Genomic DNA, 12,102 nt, shown 5'->3' with positions numbered 1-12,102 from the left:
ATAGTGAGGGACAGACTTTTTTTTTTTACTGTCCCTAGTCTTTTTTTTTTGTGTACAGAAAGAAAATACTGTGTAAAGAAAATAGACAGATACATACAAATATGAAAATGCAGCCGTACAATACATTTAGGCCGAAGCAATATAATTCCAGAGGAGGCTTAGGCACTGCATACAGCATCTGCATAATTCTCAGAGATACAAAAGCACTTGTTTTTTTTATCTTATGTGTTCTAGTTTCATGTTCAAAATTATTGTACAAATCTATTACAAATAAGTATAAAATATGACGTGTTGAAGTTTCATTTTTAAAAATGATAACAAAAATTACAAATAAGTATAAATAATATTTGATCTAATATAATTATTGTGTATCAGTTGTCCCAGTTCATTCATATCTATTCTTGATCTGTAAATGGCTAAGGACGTGTCGGTGGTGTGTTTTTGATCTCGCACACCCCACCTGGTACAACTCAGTATTAAACAAATACTAGCATAGCAACGCCCTCCTATTAAGAAAGCGTGATATATTGTAAGTGTTTTTAACCCATTTCACGATAACCTGCATCCATTGTCGGCTCAGTTCCACAGGTTATGGTGCTTAAGACAAGCCTGAACTCGCCTCCTTCAAAGCACACCTATCCAGCATAATGCTGTGTTTAATTATCATTGAGACCAAAATCATTTCCAAGTGGAATACTGTATGATGGAGCTTGGGAGGTATTATTGAGCAGTATTGCGTCATGCTGCAATCCTTCCCAAAACACACGTATCATGCTGTCAAACAAGGCGTCCTGGTGTAAGACTGTTGTTATTGCAGTGATTTGGATCTGTATCTGTTTTGTTAAGATAGTGGCGCATTTGTAGTTAATGTTAACGCACGTTTGTATAGTTTGTTTACACAGTCGTTCAACATAACTAAACAAGTATTATAATTAATCAATACAAACCAATATTACCTTATTATTATTATTTTTTTTTAATGCAGCTAAACGTGGCTTTCAGCAGGTAATACTTTTGCTTTAGCCAATACTTTAGCCAATCATAGTACGCACGCCTTGGCAGTGCCTCTTTGGTGCAAATGCAGTAGCTGCTCCTGCTGCTGCTGCTGTGTTTACTTAACTTCGCATCCACCCACTCTCTCCATTTTTGCAGACTCTGGGATTTTATATAGTGACCTGGACCAAGCTGTCTGTAGGATTGTGGGAGAACAATTAAGAAAACATAGAAACGATAGAGAAAGAAAGATCAAAATCGATCCCCGAGCTGTGAGTCGGTGGAACTGTCATACCGACGTTCTTATTGGTGTTGCGTTAGCAAGACAGAGGCAGTCGCTTGCATTTTAATGCGCCCACAGCCTGCTTCGCTCATACCGACGCTGTCGTCTGCGTGATCTCAGATCTTAGGAAAGCGTCTCTCTCACTCTCTTTCGCTTCCTCCCTCTCTCTCTCTCTCTCTCTCAAGCTCTTCCATTCTCTCTCGGAGTATCTCCAGTGGTAGGGAAAAGAAGCAGCGGGGCGGTGGCGGTCCGGGTTGAATTGCACGCACCCACCTCAATGATTTACATCAGGAGACACTGACAGACGGATCTCCTGGTAAAGGTAGGCTTGCATTACAGTATATTTTACCCATTTCCCTTCTGACTTTATCATTTACCCTTTGACTTCATTTTTTCCCCTAATGATCCTGTTACACTGTCTAAATGTTGCTGTCAATTCAGTGTTGCGCTTTTCTTTTTTTTTTTGGTACCATAATGGTGAATAAGTTTCAATATTTCGGAGATGTCATACTGTAGGGGACTATGATACTGCATATCGCATCGCTTTTCGTTTTCATACTGGGCTTGTATTTTTCATTGGTAATTTTTTTATTTCTGTTGTATATGTGACGCCATGTATCGCCTGTATGGAGATCGAGTATTCCAGAAATTATACAACGCCGGGGTGTATTTAGCTTATCCACGGTACTGTATAAAGCTGTCAAACGAAGCCCATTTGCCGTAGCTGACCTTACCTGCAGGGTCCAGGTGCGATAATAACACGGTGGTTCTTGAAATACGTGTTATTTGGAATCCTGCTTTTCTGTTCGATTGCACTGAGCTCTCAGGCACAGCAGGATGAAGATAAATGCAAATTCTTGGAGACTCCCTTTGAAAACCGGTGTTGTGTTATAGTGTGGGGTAGAGATTGAGGGATAGCTGGGTACTGTGTTACAGTGAGGTTTAGAGGGGTACAGATTGAGGGGGATTTACTGTGAGGTGTACAGATTAAGAGGGGCTTTGTGTAGCATCTGAGGGGTAGATATTTAGGACATATTTGTAAATCGCGACAGCACTTGATAAAAAGCAATTGCATTTCAGTTCATTGTCTGTTTTGGTTGAACGCAGAATGCAGCTGGCACCCACCTTCTTTTTTTCTGATAAATTACCGTTCCCCTCCCCCATTCACAAGCAGGCTGATTTTCTATACACCAGTTACCAGCAGTTTCAGTAAAAAATACACAGGGAGTGTGGCTTGATGATTAACGTCTAGGACTGGGTACCATAGCGTTGTGGCTTAGTGGTTACAGTCTAGGACTAGGTGACAGTGTGGCCTATCGGCTAGAGATGACGGGCGGGAGGCAATATTACCGATCGTTTAGCGCTGAGGACTTGGGTGAGGCAGTGTTGCCTATGAGGTAAGAGACTGGTGTGGTATAGTGGTTAGAAACAGCATGTGCTTGGAAGCATATCATATAGTGATTGTTTGCCACTAGGCTGTGCACACCTCTGATTGGCTGAGTGTAGTATCGAATCCCAGTATGCAGAGATAGTGTGAGGTTAGTTTGGCTTGGTTTGGCTTGCTTGTGGAGTACCAGCGCCCCTGACTCTTTGTAGGAATCCCTTGTCATGCCAGGGGGTGTCCCAATGGAGGCAGATAAGTGGAGGAGTTAGTTATGGGAGGCAGTGTCTCCATCCTCTGTGGCTTTTCATGCACTAGCCATGCTTGACTGTCCAGAGGTCAGGTTAAACCTCAATACCAAGCTATGAAGCTGTTGGGAACCAGAGTGGGAGCTGTGTCCTTTAACCCAGGCAAACCTGACCCATCTGGTGTCTGAGATGGGATGCTCCACTGGTAGGACAGCTCCTGTCATGACGTCATGCATGTAGATTGGCATCGCAAAACCGTGGACTGGTCAACTCTATGGCCCAGCAACCAGTCCTGGATTTCCCAATTATTAGAAGCATTTGAGAACTCATCACAAAATCTGCTCAGTGTGTCTCATGAATTGTTTTCCTGGCAGTTCAGAGCATATTTAACAGGGATTACTTCTTGCTAATGGTCGTGTAAATAATACACCAAAGGATGAAACCTGTGACTTGGTATTGGGCCACTGTTAATCAAGAAGTTAAGATGAAGGTCATTTCAATATTCAGTGTTCCCCATTCTGAACGATTGTCTGTGTATCCTACTGTCCACTGGATTGGATTGGGTCCAGAGACTGCCAGCCCCCTTCTCTTGTGATTGGTCATTAAAGTGTGTTGTGGAGTCTGTATCACAGATAGGCAGTGCTGTTGTTTTGATCCAGGAAGAGGCATGGCTGAGTGTCTCACTGTGTCTCTCTAGTGCAGTGGTACAGTACTCAACTCTTGAGATCCAGTCCAGTCCAAGGTTTTACTCCAAGCAGGTTTGAATGTAGTGAAGCTGCTAAGAGGCAATTAACTCATTTAGGACCTGCTTGGAATAAAGACCAGGACTGGAATGGATCTCAAGGGCCAGCGTTGAGTATCACTGCTCTAATATTACTGTGCCTGTGAAATAGACAGACAGACAGACAGACAGACAGACAGACAGACAGATTCCATGCAGCTATCTGACCCTGACAGATGTCAGTATCCAGGTACCAGCCCCTTACCTTTCATAGGCTGTGATTCCATCCATGTGGACAGACAGACAGACAGACAAGGCAATGCAGCCTCTCTGCAGCATTATTTTCCTGGCTCAGTCAGACTGAGCAGCTTGGGACAGAGTACTGCAGTGCGGTGCAGAGCAGAGCAGCGTGGCGCTAAGGGGAACATCATTTTGGGAGTGAGAGTACTCCCCCACCCAGCCCCCCCTCCTCCCTGGTGCCCTTGTGCTTGGGGAATGTGATAGCTGAAGATCAATCGGTTTTCTCTGGAATTTTCTCCCGCCTGCTGCTGAGATCACATTGATATCCTTCCCTGTTTTAATGTAGGGTGACTCTCTTGTCAGAAACAAATACTGACAGGCAGAAACCCACACACATCAACGGTGTAAAAGCATAAATTGCCTTAGGTTTTCAGGGAAAATAACTACTTCCAGTGTTTTATCTGCCTTACTGGCCACTTCGCTTTATTGGATATGACAGAAGTACCCGTGTGGAATGGACATAGCATGATGCTTATAATATGTTGCATATTTACTGTATACTCAAAATATGTTTAATGTAAATAAGAAAAGTCCCACTTCTGTATAGGAGAGCACAATAAAGCTGCAATCCAGGTGCCAATACACCCTGATGTCAGTGTTACAGCAGGCCTCTGTGTTTGTCCAAACCAGTTACCCTACATGCAAAGCATACATATATTGTTCTTCCACTGGTTTGAGGGGTTTTATAATGTGTGTATTTGCTGTTGAAATTTGGGAGTCAGCTCCTGTGGGCTGGGGGAGGCTGGCAGGCTGGCAGGTGCTGCCAGGGCCTGTCCTCCCAAAGCTGCTTCCTATTCGGCCTTAGGCCTATCCTGTCAAGACCCGCTCACAGGGTGTGCTTAATTATAGTAATGCACATGGGGGTGAGGCTCTGTGGTGGCTAATGATGCGTGTTTATCAGTGTGTCAGTGAGGGAGGGTGTGTGGACCTGTTTGGTCGTTGGTATAACACGTGTGTATGAGATGTTTTCTTGCCTGTCCTTCATTCGAATATCTTTTGGGTTTGCAGCGGCATGTTCTGCTTTATTTTTCAATGCGTTTTTTATCCGTTGTAAAAATCTACTTTCATGCATACTTCAGTAAATATATTAAACTGTGAGTTTTTGCCGTGAAGGGAGGATCACGGCAGACGCAAATCATTTCCAGCTATAGAAACACACGTGAGATCCACAACAACGAACAATAGAGCGTTCCTTAGTACTGAAAAACTGACACCTGCCTGCCCCAGAGAGGGAGGGCCTGTTTCAGGACGTTGCTTTGTTTGTCAAAGAGAGCGGAACACCTTGTAACGTGTGATTCGTCTTCAGGGATGACTGGACATATTTTATCCTGAATCTTTTGCACTGGTGATGAATTTAAAATAGAACATTGTGCTGATATGTGTCCTTGTATTGGGAGACTAAGTGTTAAAGAACTACATGTGTTCATAATTTCATAATATAAAATTACCTTTTATTTATCCTATAATGCACATCCTCAGTCTTTCTCTATAGTTGTTTCGGTTTAGATCATTATTGATCCAGGAATTACCACTAGGGATGTGCAACTGTAATTTCTGTCCCTCTGAACTTTACTAACTCACAGTGTTATGTAGGGGGAAGAAATTTACAGTTGCAAACCCCTGTAGTCATTTCTAAAACCACCCCACTAGGAAAGTGATTGAAAAATTACTGTAGTGAGTGTGATAAAAAACATTATCTAAGTAATATTAAAGACACAAATGACAAAGAAGATGCATAATAGGGTATTGAACAGATAAGAAAAGAAATGTTCTGTAGATGGTTTTATTTTTAAGTAAAATCATATTACTTATTTTAGTAAATGTTACCAATTTTGGTATCGCAGATAATTGCATGGGGAGGCGTCTGTTTAACGTAAATAGGCCTTGAATAAACTTACAATGAGTGAGTGACTAGCCTAATTGAATCTGTCAGTGACAAGAAGTATCATCTGGGGGTCATGAGATCGCTTGCGGCATACGGTAGACCAGCAATAGATCAGAGTTCAGTCAGCCCCAAGCAGTGAGATCCAGGCATGGGGTTTTAAACAGTGGTGATGCTAGAAAACACCATTATAGGATAAGAGACTAATCTGATTCCACACTTAGAACCACGATTCCACCCTGTCTCCCAGTCCTGGCTCAGTATGTGCTGTCTTTTGTGTTGCAGTGATTTATAAAGCAAATAATATCAATTAATAGACCTGCAGCAACCTCCAGCGAGCAGATGGAAACAAAAGAGGTGTAGGGTGCAGCTGGGAGCCTCTCTCCCTGCATTGTCAGCTAGCGCACATAACAATGGCGACTATGCCAGAACAAACAAGTGTTTCGACTGGTATTTTAACTATGCCTGCGGTTCTCTTTCCTGTCTCATTCTGTGTATTTAAAACTAGACTTGATATCTGGGCAGCAACACTGCAGCCTTTCATAGACAAACTTGTGACATGGTTCCGTTTCATTGCATCATTATTTGACCTGGAAGGGACCCCCTGAGATTAGCACTGGTGTGCCAAATAAGCAATCGCCAAATGACAACATCCATCAAAAAACAGTCAACACGTGCAATAAAAACAACGCTTTAAGGTTGTTGTTTTTTTTAAATCCATTGTCCTGCTGCCTTTCTGTATCATTATCATTGCTCCCCTTATTGTTGTGTAGTTGAACTTTTTCTCCATACAAACAAAGACTTGCTGCTCTCTGTTGGTCTAACTGAAAAAAACTCACCTGGGTTTTTTTCAGTTAGAAGTACATGCTGTCCTATCCAGCTTTGTGGAAACTGGGTGGCAGGTAATGATACACAGCAGAATATTCACTGCACATACAAAACAGGGGGACCACAAGAAATGCCAAGTGGAACTATGTCTATAGTAAAAAAAGGAACTATTCGGCGATTCAGATTTTAATAATGAGAACAACAGACTAGCATTAAGGAACTGTGGAGTGTACATTATCACAGATTTGAGGAAATCTACAAGCAATGTGGGTCTAGAGGGCAGTTTGAGGGCTCAAATTGCTGATGTACGAACCCTGTGTTCTTCATTGCTGTTCACTCGTCCAGGGCATTTTGCTTCTTTTCATGTAATTCAAACTGATAATATAACAAAACTATTAGTAACAAACAACTTTGTGACACTTGAATTTGCTTTGCAGTTGCGCTTTGAAGTAAAGACCTTGACAAGCACTACACCTGTTTAGAGATCCCCCTTTGACCGGCTGTTACCTGAAAACACTGCTGAGCAGAGCTGTTAATAAGTTAGAGAGCTCTGTGTGGAGCGCTTTGAGGGGTCGTGTTTGCACGCTAGATGGATGGGCTTGTGGATGCAGTTTTATTCCAGTGAATCGAATCTTTTTAACAACAACAGTCCCCTCTTCCAGTTTGAGAGTTGCTGTCCCATAATGCTTTGTGTTTTCATTCTTGGCATGTGGCTATGAGGAGGCCCAACCGGTTTGACTTGTCTAGGGACTGTTTGTGTGTGTGTGTGTGTGTGTGTGTGTGTGTGTGTGTGTGTGTGTGTGTGGTTTCACAAGTCTAAACCCCCATTCTCAGCTCTCCCTACACACTGTACACATAAGCTCTAAAGCAGTGTCTGGCATGGTCTGCAGCCAGAGCACCATGGACTCCGATCCTGTCAGATAACAGACACTGAGCAGAGTCTATGAAAAGGGATTGTAGTGGGAATGCCACTAAAATGATTGTTATATTGTGTAACAGAATAGCTGTCCGGCTGTAACATCCCACCTGTTCTTAATACCTGTGCTCCCTGCTTACTCATTTATTTGGTTTATTATTAAATTGCTTAATTGTATAATTCTGCTCTCCTGAAAACAGTAACTGCCTGTCTATCAGTGTGTTTATTTAAAGGGCAGGTACCACGGTCATTGCTGCTGTGTGGAAGACGTTACACCTTCTTTTGCAGGGTCACATGCATTTTGGTACAAATATGTCACTACCACTGCCTTTTTTAAAATGCCTGCTCGTCTGTCAATCAGTAACTACATGTTTCAAGGCCAGTAGCGGAATTTTCATGCTTAGCTCGGTTGCCATAGTTACCAGGCTTTCAGAAAGGGCAAGAGTTTACAGATATTAGATTATTCTATAAATAATGAAACATTTCTTTGTTAAGAATTAATTTTTATTGGGTGTTTCGAAATGTAAGGTTAGAACCTGTGTTAAAATGCACTCTTTCTTTTTCAAGTCGAAGTTTAAGTACCTCAGACAATACATCACAACCTGATTGGAAAAATCTGCTAGTTAATATCTCTGACTGGTGTGTTTTCAGCAGGGTAGGTACAGCACAGGGAGGATTTAGGAACTGTGAAAGCCTTCTCTGTCCGTCTGCTCTGCAGAATTTAAGACATTTGGACATTCCTGCAAGGAATGGAATCTCTAATTCTAAATAATAATCAACTAGCCTAGGCTGTGCAGTCAGCTTCCAGGTGCAACATTCTTCAGTTGCCCTGCTGAGGCAGTACAATGCCGACACAATGTAATGGTCTGTCTGCAGATTTACTGCAATGTCTCTGACACCTGTACAGTCTGCTTGGCAAAATTCAGATATTCACTCAGTGTTTATACTGCAGTATGTGCACAGTGTAAGTGTATATTTATTTATTCATATCCACGTGCATCTAAATGTTGTACACATTAATATTACACAGCCTCTCATGACAAATATTCCCAAATGAAACGTTTAAGAAATGAAATATGCTTTACCGTGCTTCTTTGCAAATTACCGTGCTGGACTGTGCTTTACTGTGCTTTCAATTTGATTATACTCTTCCTTACTGCACTTTGCTAACATAGAAGTCCACTTTTATAAAGGCGAATCCTCCTTGTTAAAGTATGTGGAAGACTAAAGCACACTGATATTGGAGCCTTCTGCCTGTCTGCCTGCCTGTCTGTCGTGTTAACAAACAGATTTTAGTATTCATAACTCTCTAGCTCAGTCCTAGTTGATCTAACAACCTGCACAGCTGTTACGTTCATCACTGGGTTTTAAATGAAGTTATCTGTTCTTCTTAAGAAAGCAAATTTCATTCATTTTCTGCAGAGCTAATCGGTCTCTTTTCCTCCTTTTTGTTTCCATGGAAACTGAAACAAAGCGAGGCTTAGTGGCCAATGGAATGCTGTTTTGTAACCGTTAATATCAAGAAAATGCACTGACAGGATTAGTGGCTTTTTTGTTGTTGGTGTTTTCCATTCAGAAGCAATGCTCACAGTAATGTCCCTGCTTTAAAACAGTGCCATGTAATTACACACCACCCCTGTGGGATTACTGGCATCAAGATTATCACAAATAAATGTTCATTTTATTCACCAGAGATAAGATGCCAAAAGATACCAGAAGACACCAAAGGCACATTTTGAATGCATTGACTGCAGAATTTGATTCACTCCAGTATTTTTAAAGTTTGTTTTTATTTGCTTGTGTGTTACAAACATTGTGAGTGCTGAGGAAGCCTTGAATTATATAACTAAGCTGGTTGAATGAACACGTTTCTATTTGAGTATCGCTACTTTATTTGAATGGAGAAGCAGTGCAGATAATGGGATGACAGTCTATTAGACCTGGGTTTGTTCATCCCCATAAGAGCCATTAATCTATGACAAACGAAGTCTGGATGAATGATGACGGGGCATTTTGTGATTTCGCCATTTTAAGAGTAAAGATATCAGATACCACATCTGGTCTCATGCCTCAGCTTGCTCCATTCTCTTCAATGGAGAAGAGCTTTCCTGCAGGGTGCAGAATGATTTTGGATTGATAATACTATCTGACATGGAGCCATGTATCTACATCTTAGTGTCTGCAGCTTTCTCACTGCCTGCTCTTCTAGTGCACTGTGCACTTTTACTGCATTGGTCTTCATGCCACATGAGTGGTATAAAGTAAGTATTGGAATGGGTGGGTGATATGGACTGATTCCCAGCAGACTGACCACCAGTCTCCCAGTCCCTTCCCACTGCACCTCTCCCACAACTCCTGCCCTGGAGCTCAGTGTCCTGGAGTTGCTAAGAAACCAGAGGAGGTCTGTATTCTACAACTTTTGGTACTGGTTTGTTACCGTAGCAACCTCCAGCCCAAGGCTCCCTACCGGCTTTCTGCCTCATTGCATACAGCTATATGAAATACACAGGCAAGGTGAAGTGCCGTACCAGTGTGCACGCTGCATGAGGAGCTAGGTTAGCAGGCAATCTCATTTTCTCTATGTATTTCCAGTAAGGAATAAACCAAATCCTTTTCCTATGTATAACCTGTGTAGTTAAATTACAGTATTTCTCAATGGCATGTAAACGCAAAAAAAGGTGGATCCCGAGAAACCTGCTTACATATCTGTGGTGACCCGTGGAAGTCTCACGTTGGCAGTCCTTATTGAATTATTTGTTCTTGATATATGGTCCATCTTGGGTTTATGCATAATGCAATACATAGTCCTATCACCAGCATAATCTTGTATAGCTTTATCAGATTGTATAAGTTATTAATACAAAAATAAATAATATTATTTCAGGTAAAGTGAATATGTGGTGTTTATAACAGAGCAATAGACATCAGAAGCATTCGGACCTGTATGGTTTTGTACAGTGTCATGTCACCTATATAAATGTCCTCTTAAACCCAGTACAGTATAGTGTACAATACAAAGTGCATGCCATAGGACCCTGATTGTTAAAGCGGATTGCAGTGTTGCTAGTATTTATCACATATTTTTAAAGCTTTGCACTAAGTGCAAAGTTTGATCCTCTTTCTAACTTTCCAGAAAGGAAATACAATGAATCAGGTGCAGTACTACAGTAAGAGAAGTTAAATCAATATTTATTGGTAGTTGGACTGGTTTAAATAGAATGACAATTTAGCTCACCCATCTGGATTTATCCCCTGAACACATCTGTTTCCTGAATGACGATTGAATGAGGACAGTATTTCCCTTGGCTTTCAGCACACCTTAGCAGAGCCCACTGTCTGATGTGGCTGTTTGATGTGGCTTTCATTCTGAACATGAATCGCAGGGGTATACTGAGCGGCCAGGGGTTATCTCGAAGTATAGAAAGAGCGTAGTTACTGATCTTAAAGCTCTTCAGTTGAAATGATATCTTTGTAGATAACACTGTGCTTTTTGCTTTGCTCTCGTTTGATCTTTAGTTCTTTCTTGTTCTGATATGATCCCTCTAAGGGGATGGCTTATTGACCATGAAATATTTATCATAACAAAAAATGGATTTGAAAGAGGTGATACAGATGCTGAACGTATGCTAACGTTGGTGGTTTATTGTTTGGTAAATTGTAAGGTTGTGCAATCAAGTGTTTCGTTTACACTGTTAGGGTGATAGATGACGGATATGCATTGGATGAGTTATTCTAGGTGTATTTGCTCAACGTTAAATAAAACCTATTCTGTCTGTTTACATAACAAGTAGGGGTGGTTTGACCCGTATGGCCAGCTTATTCAAAATGTTATTAACCTGTGTTTAAACAGGAATTTGCCTAAATCAAACGTTGACAGCAGTGGTACTGTTACGACTAGGAATATCATATAGCATGTTCTTTATCTTTCAGAAACGCTGTTCTCACAAGCAGAACATTTTGAGCATTTTAGAAAAAATGTTGTTTCATTCCATAACTATCCTAGCTGAATACTCAAGCATTCAAAATAAATTCATTATTCGAGTGCTTTGATAAATAATCTTTCATATTTCACTGATCAGTTCATTTGTAAAGCGATTGTGGGAATGCACTGGCTAGAACCAGGAAGCGCTTAAGAAACAGTGATATATATATATTATACAGTGTGTCATCATAGGCAATAGCATGTGTTATGTCCATTAGGATGTTCTCCTTTTAAATTGGGCGGCCACACCTCATTGACTGTCTGCACCACAAACATCAGAATGATCTGAATTCGTTCCTCTTCGCTTAAAGACGTTTCACATCTGAAAGAGAGACAACCGATATTAACAATTATTCCTGTGCTGCTGCCTGACTTATGGAACACCCTGTTTATTGTGATGGACTTTGCAGTGTGAAATGCCTTGCGCAGTCATCTGAAACAATGATCAATCTTGAGATTGAAAGTGATAGTGGTGCTTGCCTGATATATGCCAGAGAGCAACTAGAAAATCAAGGACGAGTCTTAGCCACTGATCATCCTGCCCACAATGCACTACAACCCCTGAATG

General features: G+C 41.4%; 1 protein-coding gene across 11 annotated transcripts in view; it reads left to right on the top strand.

The window, feature by feature from the left end:
* The first annotated feature begins 1,073 nt into the window (after positions 1-1,073).
* si:dkey-178k16.1 (band 4.1-like protein 1) overlaps positions 1,074-12,102 on the top strand; it is a 41,186-nt gene continuing 30,157 nt past the window's right edge. For 7 of the 11 annotated variants that reach the window (XM_058990867.1, XM_058990871.1, XM_058990869.1 and 4 more), the window contains exon 1: positions 1,074-1,598. The gene's annotated coding sequence lies outside the window, so the exon portion shown is untranslated. The remainder of the gene's footprint in view (positions 1,599-12,102) is intronic. The other 4 variants (XM_058990874.1, XM_058990873.1, XM_058990875.1 and 1 more) reach the window with 3 other exon arrangements.

Source organism: Acipenser ruthenus, chromosome 18 (assembly GCF_902713425.1).
Source record: "Acipenser ruthenus chromosome 18, fAciRut3.2 maternal haplotype, whole genome shotgun sequence".
NCBI lineage: Eukaryota > Metazoa > Chordata > Actinopteri > Acipenseriformes > Acipenseridae > Acipenser > Acipenser ruthenus.
Note: the sequence above shows the minus strand (reverse complement) of the source record. Positions and strands in the feature narration are given on the sequence as shown.